At 45.8% G+C, this 14,270-nt stretch overlaps 1 protein-coding gene across 1 annotated transcript in view; it reads right to left on the bottom strand.

The window, feature by feature from the left end:
• LOC144773802 (uncharacterized) overlaps positions 1-14,270 on the bottom strand; it is a 3,430,469-nt gene that overhangs the window by 2,697,929 nt on the left and 718,270 nt on the right. The window lies entirely within an intron of this gene.

Consider the following 14,270-nt stretch of genomic DNA (forward strand, 5'->3'; position numbering starts at 1 on the left):
GAACTATATGCTGAAGCCTCTGCAAGAGTGCGTTATGGAACAAAAGGAGAGCTCACTGCGCCATTCAGAGTAGAGCGAGGAGTAAGGCAGGGATGTGTCCTAGCCCCCTTCCTCTTCTCCCTGTATACCAATGGATTGGAGGAGAGGATGCTGAGGGGGGGGCAGGACCTCCCTAGACTGAAACATCGCCTGATCCCCGCACTGCTCTATGCGGATGACGCAGTTATTTTAGCACGCACCCCAATTGAGCTCCAGAAATCCCTATCCAAGTATGCTGACTTCATGAGTGCCCTAGATTTACATATAAATGTAAAAAAAACATTCGTCATGGTAGCGGGCGGAGGCCGAAAAGCCACAAAGAATATTTATCTAAATGACCAAAAACTTGAGAGGACCCCCCAGTACCCCTATCTGGGCATTATGATCGATGAAAGACTAAACTGGAGGGCCGCAGTCGAGGCCAGGAGACATCTGTTCAAAAGAGCAATTGTAGCGTTGATGAACTTTTCACAGCGACTCGGAAAGAGACCACCAGCTGAACTTCTAAAAATTTATACAGCAAAATGCCAAGCTATCGCTCTTTATGGGGCTGGGGTATGGGGACATACAGACACTGGTCCACTCCAAATAGCAGAGAACTCATTCATGAGATTCCTTTTATCCACCCCAAAATCCTCTTCCATCTACGCTTGTCATGTGGAACTTGGAATCCCATATATAGAAGACTTGATAAAGGTTCAGCCACTGCTACTCTGGAGACGTATCTGGCTGTCGGACAAAATTTCACTGACCAAAGACATTTTACAGGATACGATGACACTGGATCGTGCATAAAAAATAGCATGGCTCACCTATGTCAGACACTTTTTCTCTGACTTGGGTCTAGAAAAGTACTATACCTCTCCAGAAAAACTAACTGAAATAACAAAGAAAGACCTAAAACAAATAGCGCTGAGCCATTTAGAGTCTCTTAGGTTGACCCTGCTATCGACCAAACAATCTGTGCTCCATGCAAACATGATACAGCATACCCCGCAAATCCAGCTCTACCTCACATTAGAATTCACCACATACGACAAAATGCTCCTGACAAGGTTCAGATTGAGTCTTTTTCACAGACTTGTGGCCTTTCCAGAAAAGAACACTTGGGACGCAAACTTGGCCCTCTGCCCATGCGACGATATGTCCCCCCAGTCATGCATTCATACAATACTGTTCTGCAAATATTTCCACACTCACAGAAAGATCTGGCTATTTCCGCTACTAAAACGCTGGGGTTTTAGGCAGTGTCGGCCTGCCATGTTAGCCTTGCAGATGTTAGATTCTGAACGCACTTGTTATCATGTAATTAATTTTTTAAAGTGTATTATGAGGCATAGGAACAATCTTTAAAAAACCTGATTGAAATGTATCGATTTATTCCTTTTTTAAGAAAATATAGGACTTTGGCTATATCTATGTCCTATAATTGATCATTTGTTTTTATACCACATATGATTATGCATGATTTTATTTTGTGATTACTTTTATGGTTTTGCATTTTTAAAAACCGAATAAAGGAATTTATTATTATTACTACTACTATGTGCAAAACCCATGGCGAGGGACCTGTGGAACACTAAATGATATCATGCTTTAAACGTGCTTCCAACTCTTTCTCTACAGCTTCTTGTAAATGGAAGGCAACTCTACTGTGTCACTGAGCCACAGGGCAAATGTCCTCTTTGATGGGAAGCCGTACGTTAATTTTCTTGAGTGTTCCCAGTCAATGAAACAACGATGGGTACTGGCTCGTAATCTTGCACTGAGCACAGAGGGTATAGTTGACGGATATCAACCCCATGTCAGCAGCAGTGGCAAAACTGAGCATACAGGTACTTGACGAAGTTTCTTCTAGAACATGAATATTGGCTCGCACTGTTGTCTTTTCGTGTTTAATTGTCTCTATGAACGATCCTTGACTTTGTAGTGGCTCAGAAGCGGCCCAAGTATATACCTCAGTACTTGATGACGTGAGGCGAGACATAGGGGATAGGGTATTAAATGTTTCCACTGGCCTGATATTTATCAATGCACCACTGTCTATGATAAAATTATGGGGTGATTGGTCACTTTCAATGTGATTTCAGGACAGTGTCCAAATGACATTAGTCGCTTTATTTGATAAGCTGTCCTTGAAATGTGGTTTACCGTACAGGCAGCTAACCCCACATATGCATGCCGTTGTTTGGTAGTTATCATTAGCACATACCCATCTTCTTCGCTGGTACTCAACAGTGATATCAAAGAGCCTTAGTACGATGGTGGGAGTCTTTCTTCAATGTTCTTGCGTCCGTCTTTTTTTCCATCTTGAAGCACCTGATTTTTTTTTTTTTAGCCCAGCACACAATTATAAAATTACCTTTGCAAACCTGCCCAATGGCTGTACATTCACCTTCATGGGGAAATGAAAATCCACATCGAAGAGATAATTTTGATTTCTTCAAAGACATTAACTTACTTGCATGTTGTTTTTTTGTGCTTGCTTTTCACAGCCAAGTCTAATTTAATGTGGGCTGTTCCTGATTCAATTTCAGCAGCTTGTCAGTCTACTTGTTCCTCTGCTATCGCAGCCACCAGCATTTATTCTAAGTTGTGTGTTCCTCTCAACATGCACCTTCTGGACGAATCTGAAAGGTAGACATCAATGACTCCGAGGCGCATGGCATCTTCATCGGTGAAATTACATAATTTGCCATGTTTAACGATGGTCTGAAGTCTTTCAAAATATTCGTCCATTGTTTCACCAACCCGTTGTCGTGCTTATTTAAGATACACCTTTCATAGTCGACATTCTGTTGAACTTGGCCTCCAACGCTCCCTCTGGTAAGATTTTGCATCAGTCTGTGAAACCTTCATTAGCACTTCTTTCACTCCATAGCCAGCTAGGTTTTTAAAGTATTTGATGATCTTCTTTTCATCTTTTCTTCTAGTGCATCTATGAAGTCATCAAATGTTTTGATCCACACAGCCTACCTGGCACCAATGTTCTGCTTCTTAGAAATGTCAAAAGGCGGTGGTGGCTTCAGGAAGGATTAGTTACTTACCTGTAATCCTAGTTCTCTTCCAGGGGTATACTCATTAAAGTCATAAGCACAGAATTATCTCCGTCCATGAGCGGGAACCCGGAACACATAACAATATACATATATATGTGTAAATATATCAAAAAGTACATAGTACTAAACTAATTATACACATATAAATGTATAATAACCATAATATGCAGCCTAACATATATACATAGGCTAATAAAGCCAACATTACACACGTTCTGAAGCATGAAAATATGCTATATATAATGCAATAAACAGGCATGAGCCCAAAATGCATTTCATAACCATGAAAAACTTTTATTTTCATCAAAGAACCTGTTGTAAACAGTTATTAGCCTAAAAGGCTGCATATGAGAAATTGTCTGTGTACAGAAAAAATCAGTCTGGCACCCTGCCTTTAAGGCCCCAGAGAATCTGCACACTTTGCCTTTAAGGCCTCTAGGAGAACTCTGTTCCCATCATGCACCACAGGTGACAGTTAGGTCAGTTCTTTTGTACGGCACAGTAAACTTTTAGCAGGAATCTGCACATAAAAACTTCACAACACATATTGAAAAAACTTCAATACCACTGCTCGCCCGGGGAGGCGGGAGGGTGCTTATGACTTTAATGAGTATACCCCTGGAAGAGAACTAGGATTACAGGTAAGTAACTAATCCTTCTCTTCCAGGGGATACTCATTAATAGTCATAAGCACTGAATAGAGTAGCAAGCTCATACCCACTAGAAGCGGGCGAACAGATAAATGCATAGTTGCACCTTTAAAAATACAGTGTTTAACTAGAAACAGCAAACAAATTTCTGAGTGATGCTTGTCCCACTTGAGCATCAACCTGCGCATCAGAATCCAAGCAGTAATGGCGTGTAAACGTATGCACTGAACGCCAAGTATCTGCTTTACATATCTCTGACATAGTCACATTCCTAAGGAGAGCTGTGGTAGCAGCTTTCCCTCTCGTAGAATGAGCCCTAGGTCTACCTGATAAAGACTTGTGGGCTAGCTGATAAGCCAGTAAGATACATGACACTATTCATCTAGAAATTGATCTCTTGGATGCTGCCAAACCAGTATTCGTAGGACCATAGTTCACAAACAAACGGTCCGTGTGTCTCAAAGACTTCGTTTTATCTAAGTAAAATTTCAAAACCCTCTTTAGATCGAATGAATGCAAAGTCCGCTCAGCCGGACTCGAAGGGTTTGGAAAGAAAGTAGGCAATGTTATGGATTGGTTAACATGAAAATCTGACCCCACCTTAGGCAGAAAAGCCGGATGAGTTCTGAGCACCACTCTGTTTCCATGAAAAACTGTGTACGGTTCCTTGCAACACAGAGCCTGAATTTCGCTCACTCTACGAGCAGAAGTGATGGCTACCAGGAATGCTACTTTCCAAGATAAGTGTTGCAAAGAAGCTTTATGTATGGGCTCAAATGGTGGACCCATCAACTTAGTCAACACCACAATAAGCTCCCAAGGTGGAGAAGGAGACCTGACTGGAGGAAACACCTTCCTTAACCCCTCTAGAAAATCCTTCAGCACAGGCATCCGAAAAAACAATATCTGTGTTGGCGATTTTCTATAAGCAGTTATTGCAGCAAGATGGACCTTGATTGAACTAAACTGCAAACCAGACTCCGCAAGGTAAAGAAGATAAGGCAAGATCACCTGTTCTTGACCATGAATAGGGTCAAGACCTTTACTCTGACACCAGAGGTAAAAGCGTTTCCACTTAAATCCGTAGGATTGTCTTGTAGAAGGCCGCTTTGCCTCTTTAAGAATGTTCATACACTCCGGATTCAGCTGTAAATGTCCGTACTGGATGACTTCAGGAGCCATGCTGCCAAGCGCAGGGAGGGCAGATTGGGGTGAAACACTCGCCCCTCCTGCTTGGACAGAAGATCCGGGCGACAAGGCAATCTCCTGTGTGGCCTGATTGACAACTGGAGGAGATCTGGGAACCACCACTGGCGTGGCCACTCCGGGCAAATCAGTATAATTCTGGAGTTGGTCTTGTACATCCGGCTGATCACTGCTGGTATCAACGGTGTCGGTGGAAAGGTGTACAGCAAATTTTGACACCAGTCTATCAAAAGGGCATTCCCTTGAGACCCTTTCTGGGAAAACCTGGACGCGAAGACGGGGCATTTTGTGTTTGCCGCGTCTGCGAACAGATCGATGTCTGGTGTTCCCCAAGCCTGTAAAATGCTGTGCGCGACGTCTTCGTTGAGAACCCAGTCGTGCGCTTCGACGAAGTCTCTGCTGAGGCCGTCCGCCTCTGAGTTGAAACTCCCTGGTAGGTGAACTGCTGTTATGGACAGGTCCCGTGCAAGTAACCAATGCCAGATGGTCTGGGGTTCTATGGACAGAGTTCTGGATCTGGTACCCCCCTGCTTGTTTAGATAATACATTGTTGTTGTATTGTCTGTTTGCACCAGAAGGGACCGAGTCTGTAGAGATGGAGCCAGAGACTTGAGAGCAAGATGGACCGCTCTGAGTTCGAGTAGATTGATGTGATATCCTTTCTCAAAGTCTGACCATAGCCCTTGTACCTGAAGAGGGCCCATATGTGCCCCCCAACCTAGGAGAGAAGCATCTGTGATTAGAGTCTGCGTTGGTGGGTCCTGATGAAAAGGAACTCCCTTCATCAAGTGTGCCTTCTTCATCCACCACCGAATGGAATTCGATCCTCCCAGCATCCCGTCCTCTGTTTACACTGATCTTCCAGACACTGCTGCAGAGGACGCATCTGCAAACGTGCGTTTGGCACGATGAATATGCATGATGCCATGGACCCCAGGAGGCAGGATACTTGCCGAACTGTCGGACGTGCATACTGGAGGAGAAGCACGCACTTGCCTTGAGAGATGACCATCTCTCCTCCGAAGGACACACGTTTTCTTTTTCTGTGTCCAGTTGTGCACCCAGGTAGTGGATCTTCTGGGTGGGATTCATTATGGACTTCTTGTCGTTGACTTGCAGACCCAACTTGTACATGAGTTGGAGGCATATCGATAGATGTTCTTCTAGTAGCGATGGGGATGAACTCTTCAGAAGCCAGTCGTCTAAGTACGGATATATGAAGATCCGTCTCTTTCGAAGACAAGCTGCCACTACCGCCATACATTTTGAAAATGTTCTGGGAGCTGATCTCAGGCCAAAAGGGAGTACTGAGTACTGGTAATGATGAGCCCCTACTTGGAACCTGAGGAACTTGCGATGCTTTCTGGATACCGGAATATGAAAGTACGCATCTTTCAGATCGATGGAGCACATCCAATCCCCTTGGTGTAATTGAGGGAAAATCTGATGAAGAGCCAGCATTCGAAATTTCTCCTTCCGAATGAATTTGTTCAATCTTCTCAGATCCAGAATGGGTCTGAACTCCGTAGCTGGACCTTTTTTCTTTACGAGAAAAAATCGAGAGTACAGGCCTTGACCTCTCTGTTGAGATGGTACTGGTTCTATGGCGTTCTTCTTCAGAAGGACGTTCGCTTCCTGTTGCAAGCGCCTTATATTCCACTGAACCATCTTTAGGGGGCGAACGACAGGAGGAGGCTTCTTGAATCTCTAAAGGTACCCGCTCTGAATGATACTCAGCACCCATCTGTCCTTTGTGATTTGCTTCCACTCGTCCAGATACCACACAATACTTCCTCCAACCGGAGTGGCACACGGTTGTGGAGGAAGCATCTGTTCATTGTTTTTGAGGCTGCTTGGTAGCAGAGGATTGCTGCCTGTTTCCATTGCCTCTGCCTCGTCCAGGTCGTCGCTTTTGAAATTGCGACCTCTGCTGATTCTGGCCTTGATTTTGCGAGGACCAATTCGACTGTTGGCCCCTCTGCTGAAAAGATCTTTTGTCAAAGGGACGAAAATTACCCCGACGTCTAAATTCTTTTTTCTTTTCAAGACCGACGGCCTTCAGAGTGTCCAACTCCACTTTCATTTTAGACATTTCGTCGTCAGCGTGAGAGCCAAACAGAGTCGAACCATTAAAAGGTAAATTTACCATTTTTCTCTGCGCCTCTGGCTTAAGTCCCGTAAGGCGAAGCCAAGCCGTACGTCTAGCACAAACACCATGTGCATAGCCATGAGCTGTCAGATCCGCCGCATCAGCAGCCGCACTTATACTCTGGTTAGCCACTAATCCTCCTTTTTCCACTATTTCCAGGAAGTCTTTCTGATCCTCCTTAGGGAGCTTATCTGCAAAATGAGCCACTGAGTCCCAGAACAGACGATCATAGCGGCCCAATAAGGCTGACGCACTGGCCACTCTCATGACCGAACCTGAGGTGTTGCACATTCTTCTCCCCAAGGAATCCATACTCTTACTATCCTTTTCAGGTGGAGCAGAAGAGGTAGATGCCGCAGAATGTGCTTTTCTGACTGCCGCCACAATAAGTGAATCTGGAGGAGGGTCAGAATGCAAAAATAAAGGATCCTCTGCTGGAGCCCTGTACTTCTTAGCAATCCTAGAAGGACCAGAACCCACCGTGGCCGGAGTTAAGAATGTTCTCATTGCTGGTTCTATCAACCCGGGCACTAACGGCAGAAGAGGCCTACCAGTCGTCTTGTGATGTAGGGTTTCAAAGATGACTGACGTTGCTATTCGAGGAACTGCCATCTTGATCTTGAACTTATTCGCCCCACGACACAACACATCATTAAATGTGCCCAAATCATCCACTGGAGACACTCTGGAAGGAGGAGTAGATGATATTGTGGGAGAATAGTCTCTATATGAAGATCTTAAAGAAGACTTAGATGAAGGAGAAGATGATGAAGGAGTCCTACTCCGCCTCTGAGGAGTTGCCGATCGCTGCCTCCTTCGTTCCTTTGAACGTGATTTCTCTCTCACTAAGGACCTCGAGCGTGATCTTCTATGCAGCTCCGTCTGAGGGACCGGAGCCCTCATCCCCATCAGTCCTGCATCTGGACGCATCTTCCAATGTCTCAGGCTTTCCAGCCACCTCGGAGACAAGTTAATAGGCCGCCCTACACGCTCAGGTGAAGCCTCAGGTGACACCTGCACAATATTCAGTTCAGTTGAAGACTTTGAGGCTCTGGAAACTACACTGTGCTCAGAAACCAATGAGCCAGATGGAGTCCGTTGTCTGGGCACCAATTGTCTGTCATCCGACACCTGCCCTGAGGTTGAGCCCGAATGAGCCACCACAGACGAGTCCTGGTGCACTACCTCTTGCCCCACCGCAGACCTGTCGTCTTGCTGGTCTCGAGGAGAAGACAAATGTTCTGGACTGATGTCTGACCTCGACAAAGACCTAATTGAGGTCCGAGAGGCCGGTCTGGATAGTCTGGACGCCGACCCGTGTTCAGGTGGGGGAGACCTAGACACTCCATGCTTCGGACCCGAAGCAAACTTCGACATCGACTTATGTCGCGATGGAGACCTTGATCTTCTCTTTTTAGGTCTCGACGTCGACTCCTTCGACGTCGTCCTTTCTCTCGACGTCGACCTCTTCTTCGAAGACGTCGTAAGTCTCTCTCTCGACCTCGGTCTATCCTTCGAAGTCGACACTTTCCTCGACGTCGACACACCATCCTTCGACGTCGACACACCATCCTTCGACGCCGACACACCATCCTTCGACGTCGAACGCCTCTCTTCCCTCGACGTCGACTTCTCACGAGTCTTCGACGTCGAACGTGGCACCCCCGACGTCGTCTTTACAGCAATCGACACCAGATGTCTCGACGTCGAGAAAGATTTTGACGGCTACTGTCTAGACGCTGAAGCTTGCCTCACCGGCGAAGTCCTCGACGTCGACGGAGCCCTCTTCGACGCCGACAATGCTGACGGCGATCTGGATCTCGACGTCGACCGCACCTTTTTTGACGGCGACACTCCCTGGAGTCAAGTTTTCTTAGTTCTACCTTCTGGAGACGCTGATCTTCGACGTTTAGGATGAGAAGATGGCTTAGCAGATGATAATAAGCCCTTGGAACTCTTCTCACCACGGTTTTCTCTCTCCAGGAGGCCCAGCAACCTCATTTTCTCCCTTTCTCTTAAAGTTCTACTAGAAAGGTTGAGGCAGTGATAACAATCTTCCACCTTATGAGAAGCTGGAAGACACACCACACAAACAGAGTGCGGATCCGTTTTTGACATCATCTTCCCACAGGTAGGACATTTGTAAAATAAAGGTGGCATTCTGACTAAAAAATACCAACAGTTAGTCAGAACAAGATAGAAAACACCACCAAAATAATCTTTTGTCAAAAAAGGTAAGAAAAAACCAAGTTCTGACAGAAAAATACTACAAATGAGCAGAGCTCAAGTTCCAGGTTCCTCACAGAACAAGCCGGAAAAAAGAACTGACCTAACTGTCACCTGTGGTGCATGATGGGAACAGAGTTCTCCTAGAGGCCTTAAAGGCAAAGTGTGCAGATTCTCTGGGGCCTTAAAGGCAGGGTGCCAGTCTGATTTTCTGTACACAGACAATTTTTCATATGCAGCCTTTTAGGCTAATAACTGTTTACAACAGGTTCTTTGATGAAAATAAAAGTTTTTCATGGTTATGAAATGCAGTTTGGGCTCATGCCTGTTTATTGCATTATATATAGCATATTTTCATGCTTCAGAACGTGTGTAATGTTGGCTTTATTAGCCTATGTATATATGTTAGGCTGCATATTATGGTTATTATACATTTATATGTGTATAATTAGTTTAGTACTATCTACTTTTTGATATATTTACACATATATATGTATATTGTTATGTGTTCCGGGTTCCCGCTCATGGGCGGAGATAATTCAGTGCTTATGACTATTAATGAGTATCCCCTGGAAGAGAACACAGGTGTATTCTATTTCACGCTCTCTTTTCCTGCTGAGAGCACATACTGTTCATACAGCTTTTCAGCACCTGCCATCCTTTGTAACTTCCGCAAGCATGACACTTGTGCCTAGACTTGGGTCACCATGCCCGATCAGAGTTCGTAGATTGCTTGCCTTATCTTTGACGGCAAGTAAATTATCTGTTTCCTGTATCTGGTTGTTGCTGCTGTTGCCCTCCTGCTTCGTTTGAGTAATTGCTCTGTTTGCGGGGCACCCAACAGCATTTCCATCGACCGCCTCAACTGCAGTTTTTGGTGATGTTTTGAATGTGCTCCTCTGTAGGGCCTTCACTTTCTTCTTTGGCAGTGTATAGGTTGGAGCACAGCTTTGACTCCACATGTACCAATCACAGACTGCTTTGCATCGATTAGAAGCACACGTGGCATGCGCAATCAGTTTGCCTTAATGTTGTAAACTCTCAGGGAGAGCAGCCTTGTTTTCTTCAGGGCATTTCCTATATGTATCCAAGATGCAGCGACTTCCCAAGCCCTGGAGCATACCAATAAAATACGCCACATGACAGCTGCAGATTTATATGTCTTTATTCCTCAGCATACACACACACATTATATCAAACTCAATATTAGCCACACTCTAACACCTCCCTGTATATAACATGTTTCTTCACCAAAGTCCACCAAGAACCAAGAGGGTCCTAAAGAGCATAACATCATTATGCTCCAGTACCAACAATAGAACAAGAATTGTGCTGGCACATTAAGGGTTTTGTAGAAATAAATGTGTGCTGATGTTTTAATTTGTAACTTACTATAGACATGTGTAATAGGCCATTGACTGGAATTTCTTGCTTCATAGCTAGATGGGGTTTGCATCTTGGCAACTTAAGCATGATTTTCAAACAACTACTCTGTAAGTGGACACCTCACTTTTGTTTCAATACAACTGAAGAACGCTCACTCACTCTGTGTTTTAGTATGTTTCATGCTCTTTGTAGGAAAGTAGGATCGTTCTGACATGGTTGCCCCCACTTTGTCCCTGGTATCAGTATGTGTACACTGTAATACACTGGGATCCTGCTAACCAGTATCCCCGGTGTCAGTGATCTTTACCCTACATTGGTTTGGTAAGTACCTTGTACACCCCACAAATGGCATACTGGTGTACCACTGTAAGTCCCTAGCAACTGGTACTAAGGTACCCAGGGTATTGGTACACAAGGGGTCTCCCAGGGACTGCATCATGTATTATGTCATTTGAGGGTGTCCATGCAAGTTGTGTCTAAAGGTCTGCCATTGCAGCCTGCGTGAAATGCTGGATGCACCTTTACCCAGATATATGGTTTACCTTATATACTGGTTACTCCACTTAAACCCTATACACCACCCCTAAGGTATGCCTTTCAGCCCAAGGGCAGGGTGCATGGCACTAAGTGTGAGGATGCCCTTGCATGAGCAAAGGTACCCCTACAAACCCCGGACTCTATTCTATGGGTTTTGTAAGTGCGGGGCAGCCATCTTGAGGTATGAAGTGGACACTGCCAATACGAGAGGTCAATCTACAAAATGGCTTTCCCAAACCTAGTCATGTTTGGTATAAACCATGTTAGAATCATGCAACTACACCGATTCCAGTGTTAGTTGCCTTATCCCATGTACTGAGGGCTCCTTAGAGGAGCCCCCTTATCTACATGTGTATCCTTGCAGGGTCTGAGTGCAAGCCAGTCCTGCCGCCCACCCCAGACACTGTTCTGCCCTCCAGTTTATGAGCCTACTGCGGGCAGGGGAAGGCAGAACAAAAGATTTCGGGTAGGGGAGAAGTGTAGCCACCTTTCCTTTGGATTAGGTGTCTCCGGGCTAGGGCACGGGTGCTCCTGTGTGCCTCTAGACTGCTTTGAAGGGCACCCACTCTGGTGTGAAACCACAGGAAGGACAGGGGAGTAACCTCCTCCCGCCCAGCTCCTCCCACAGGGAGGTGCCCAGAGCTCTGCCAGGTGGCCACTTGATTCTGCCATCTTGAAAGCAAGATAAGCGCAAGCACCTTGGAGCTTCTGACTGGTTAGTCCACCCGAGTAGCTTCCCTGACCCCCCCCCCCCCCCCCCCCCATAGGTGGGTCACCGAAGAAGCTGTCCAACCCCCTTTCTGGGTTACTTAAGGCCTACCCTGAGGGTGGGACCCTAGATTTGTCTGGAACAATATTCCACTGCAAGATCCCCTTGTAAGATTCTGCCCAAAGACTCTTCTGCTGCTGAACATTGGACTCTGCTGCTGGACTTCGCCAGGAACTAAGACAAGTCTGCTTCTGGTAGGAGGACTCCCACTGCAACTTCAGCCCCATACTGCAAAGACTCTGCAACCTCTGTGGCTGTGCATCAGGCAAGGTCACAAGCACTCTATGTGCATCAAGGATAGAAAGAAGGAATCTTCCTTGAAGTGAAGAAGTCACTTCCCTGATTCCGCAGGCATCTCAATGAAGACTTGTCTGTGGATCTTGCTGTACCACAGACTCTCCAAGGCTATACAACACAGGTGGCGGTTTTGTGGCTTCCTAAGGCCTGACCTGTCTTCTAAGCAATATGGAAACTGCAATTCCTTGTGAAGCTGCTGGAACCGAGCCCCTGTTGACCGCATCTGTTAGCCATTTCCAGGGCTTGCTGGCTCTCCAGTAAGAAGCCCCAACTTCAAACATCACCCAGCTACAAAAGCGACGTCTTCACTGCATCTCCTGTGGCATGGGCCTCCATCTTCGTTGTCCTGCTGAGGCCTAGTGTGAATCCCTGTGCTTGCTGCCAGAGGTTCCCAGCAAGGTCTTCATCAATTCCTGCTGGCTCTTCTGCTTGCTGAGGGCCAGCCCTAACACCTGTGGTGGGTGAGTTCCCTGGAACTTGCTGGTCCCCCTTGTTGCAACTCATTTTGCAACATGCCTGTTGTATTTGCTCGTTGTTAGTCCTGCTGGCCACTGAGCCTACTGCAATTCGCTGATCGGCATGGGACAGCTCATTGACGGCTCCTGTGATCCTACAGAATCACCAGGACTCCACAGCTACAACACCAAGGCCTCCATCCTACAGTGAAGTACCCACGAGAAGGGTTGTCATTGTGCTCCTGCAGCTACTGGATGACTCTGGTTGGTTTGGACTCTGTCTCCTCTCTCCTCAGGTACTCCTCATCTGGAATCCATGCCTGTGTTTCACTGACCAGGTCCATGGGAGCAGCTGGATATCCGAAGATCCCTATTGACTTCAATGGGTGGTTCCGACACCACTTCGCACCTATGCATCCATCCTCTGTGGTGTAGGTATCCTGCTTCTCTAGGTATCAATGGGTGGGGCTGCTTTACAACCTCCCTTGTCCCAACGCGTTTCCTCAGGGTCTTTTGGGAAGGGTCCTATATCCTAAAAACCCTAACCGCAACTTCAACATGTTATCCTATGGACACGGACCAGGGATTTCACCTCTGCAGCCGAGAGCCTAGGGAATCCTAGCAACCTACCCATGGTGGTTCTGTGCTTCCCTTGCCTTACAGATCACTGGGTGGTGGTCTCGGTTAGTTACCTGATTCGCGTTCCATTTTCTCAGTATTTTGTTTGGCACCCCCATAGGGGTCCATGTGTTTTATGTGCTTACTTACCTGTTTCTTTGGCATATTGTGTTGTGCACTTATGTCTCCAAGTAGGAGATATATCAAGCAGGTTAGTGTTTGGTGTGATAATAAAGAATATTTTATTTTGCTTACACAGGTGTGGTTCTTTCCTGGATGACTCTCACCTACTGACTTGTGTGGTAATTGCATCCGCTTTACAACTTCCTGGCTAAGCCTTAGCTGCTCTCCACAGCTACCCCTTGAGAGCTTTGGTTATCAGGGACGTCTTACACCATCACTAAGGGTTGCCTGGACTTAGTGCAGGGTGTATCACCAATAGGTGTATACACTATATACTGAGCCAGCCTCCTACACTTCTCACCCATTAACCTATTGGCTAGAGAACTGAAACTTAAGGTTGTTTGACCCTAGCCTAGAAGCTGCTGTAGCTTACTATAAAGGCTTATCCCAGTGTATTCCTTTCCTTGGCAATTGGTGGGTGACACTCTATTTTAGTGAATGTTGCTTTTTAATAAAAAAAAGAAATTGCAGACACACCCCAAACAGAGTACTGATTTGTTTTGTGACAGATGCTGACTATATGAAGAGTAAGAAAAACAGTAAAAGGAGATATTAGACCACTTACAACGGGAGTAACACGAGGGTAATTAATTTAGAATGTTTTTGATTAAAAGTTAGAGAGCTCTTGAAAATTAGATTAGCAGAGTTCAATGCTGGAATATCAAAGGTAATGAAGATATTTCTCCTCAGTAGAAT

Source organism: Lissotriton helveticus, chromosome 8 (assembly GCF_964261635.1).
Source record: "Lissotriton helveticus chromosome 8, aLisHel1.1, whole genome shotgun sequence".
Lineage (NCBI taxonomy): Eukaryota > Metazoa > Chordata > Amphibia > Caudata > Salamandridae > Lissotriton > Lissotriton helveticus.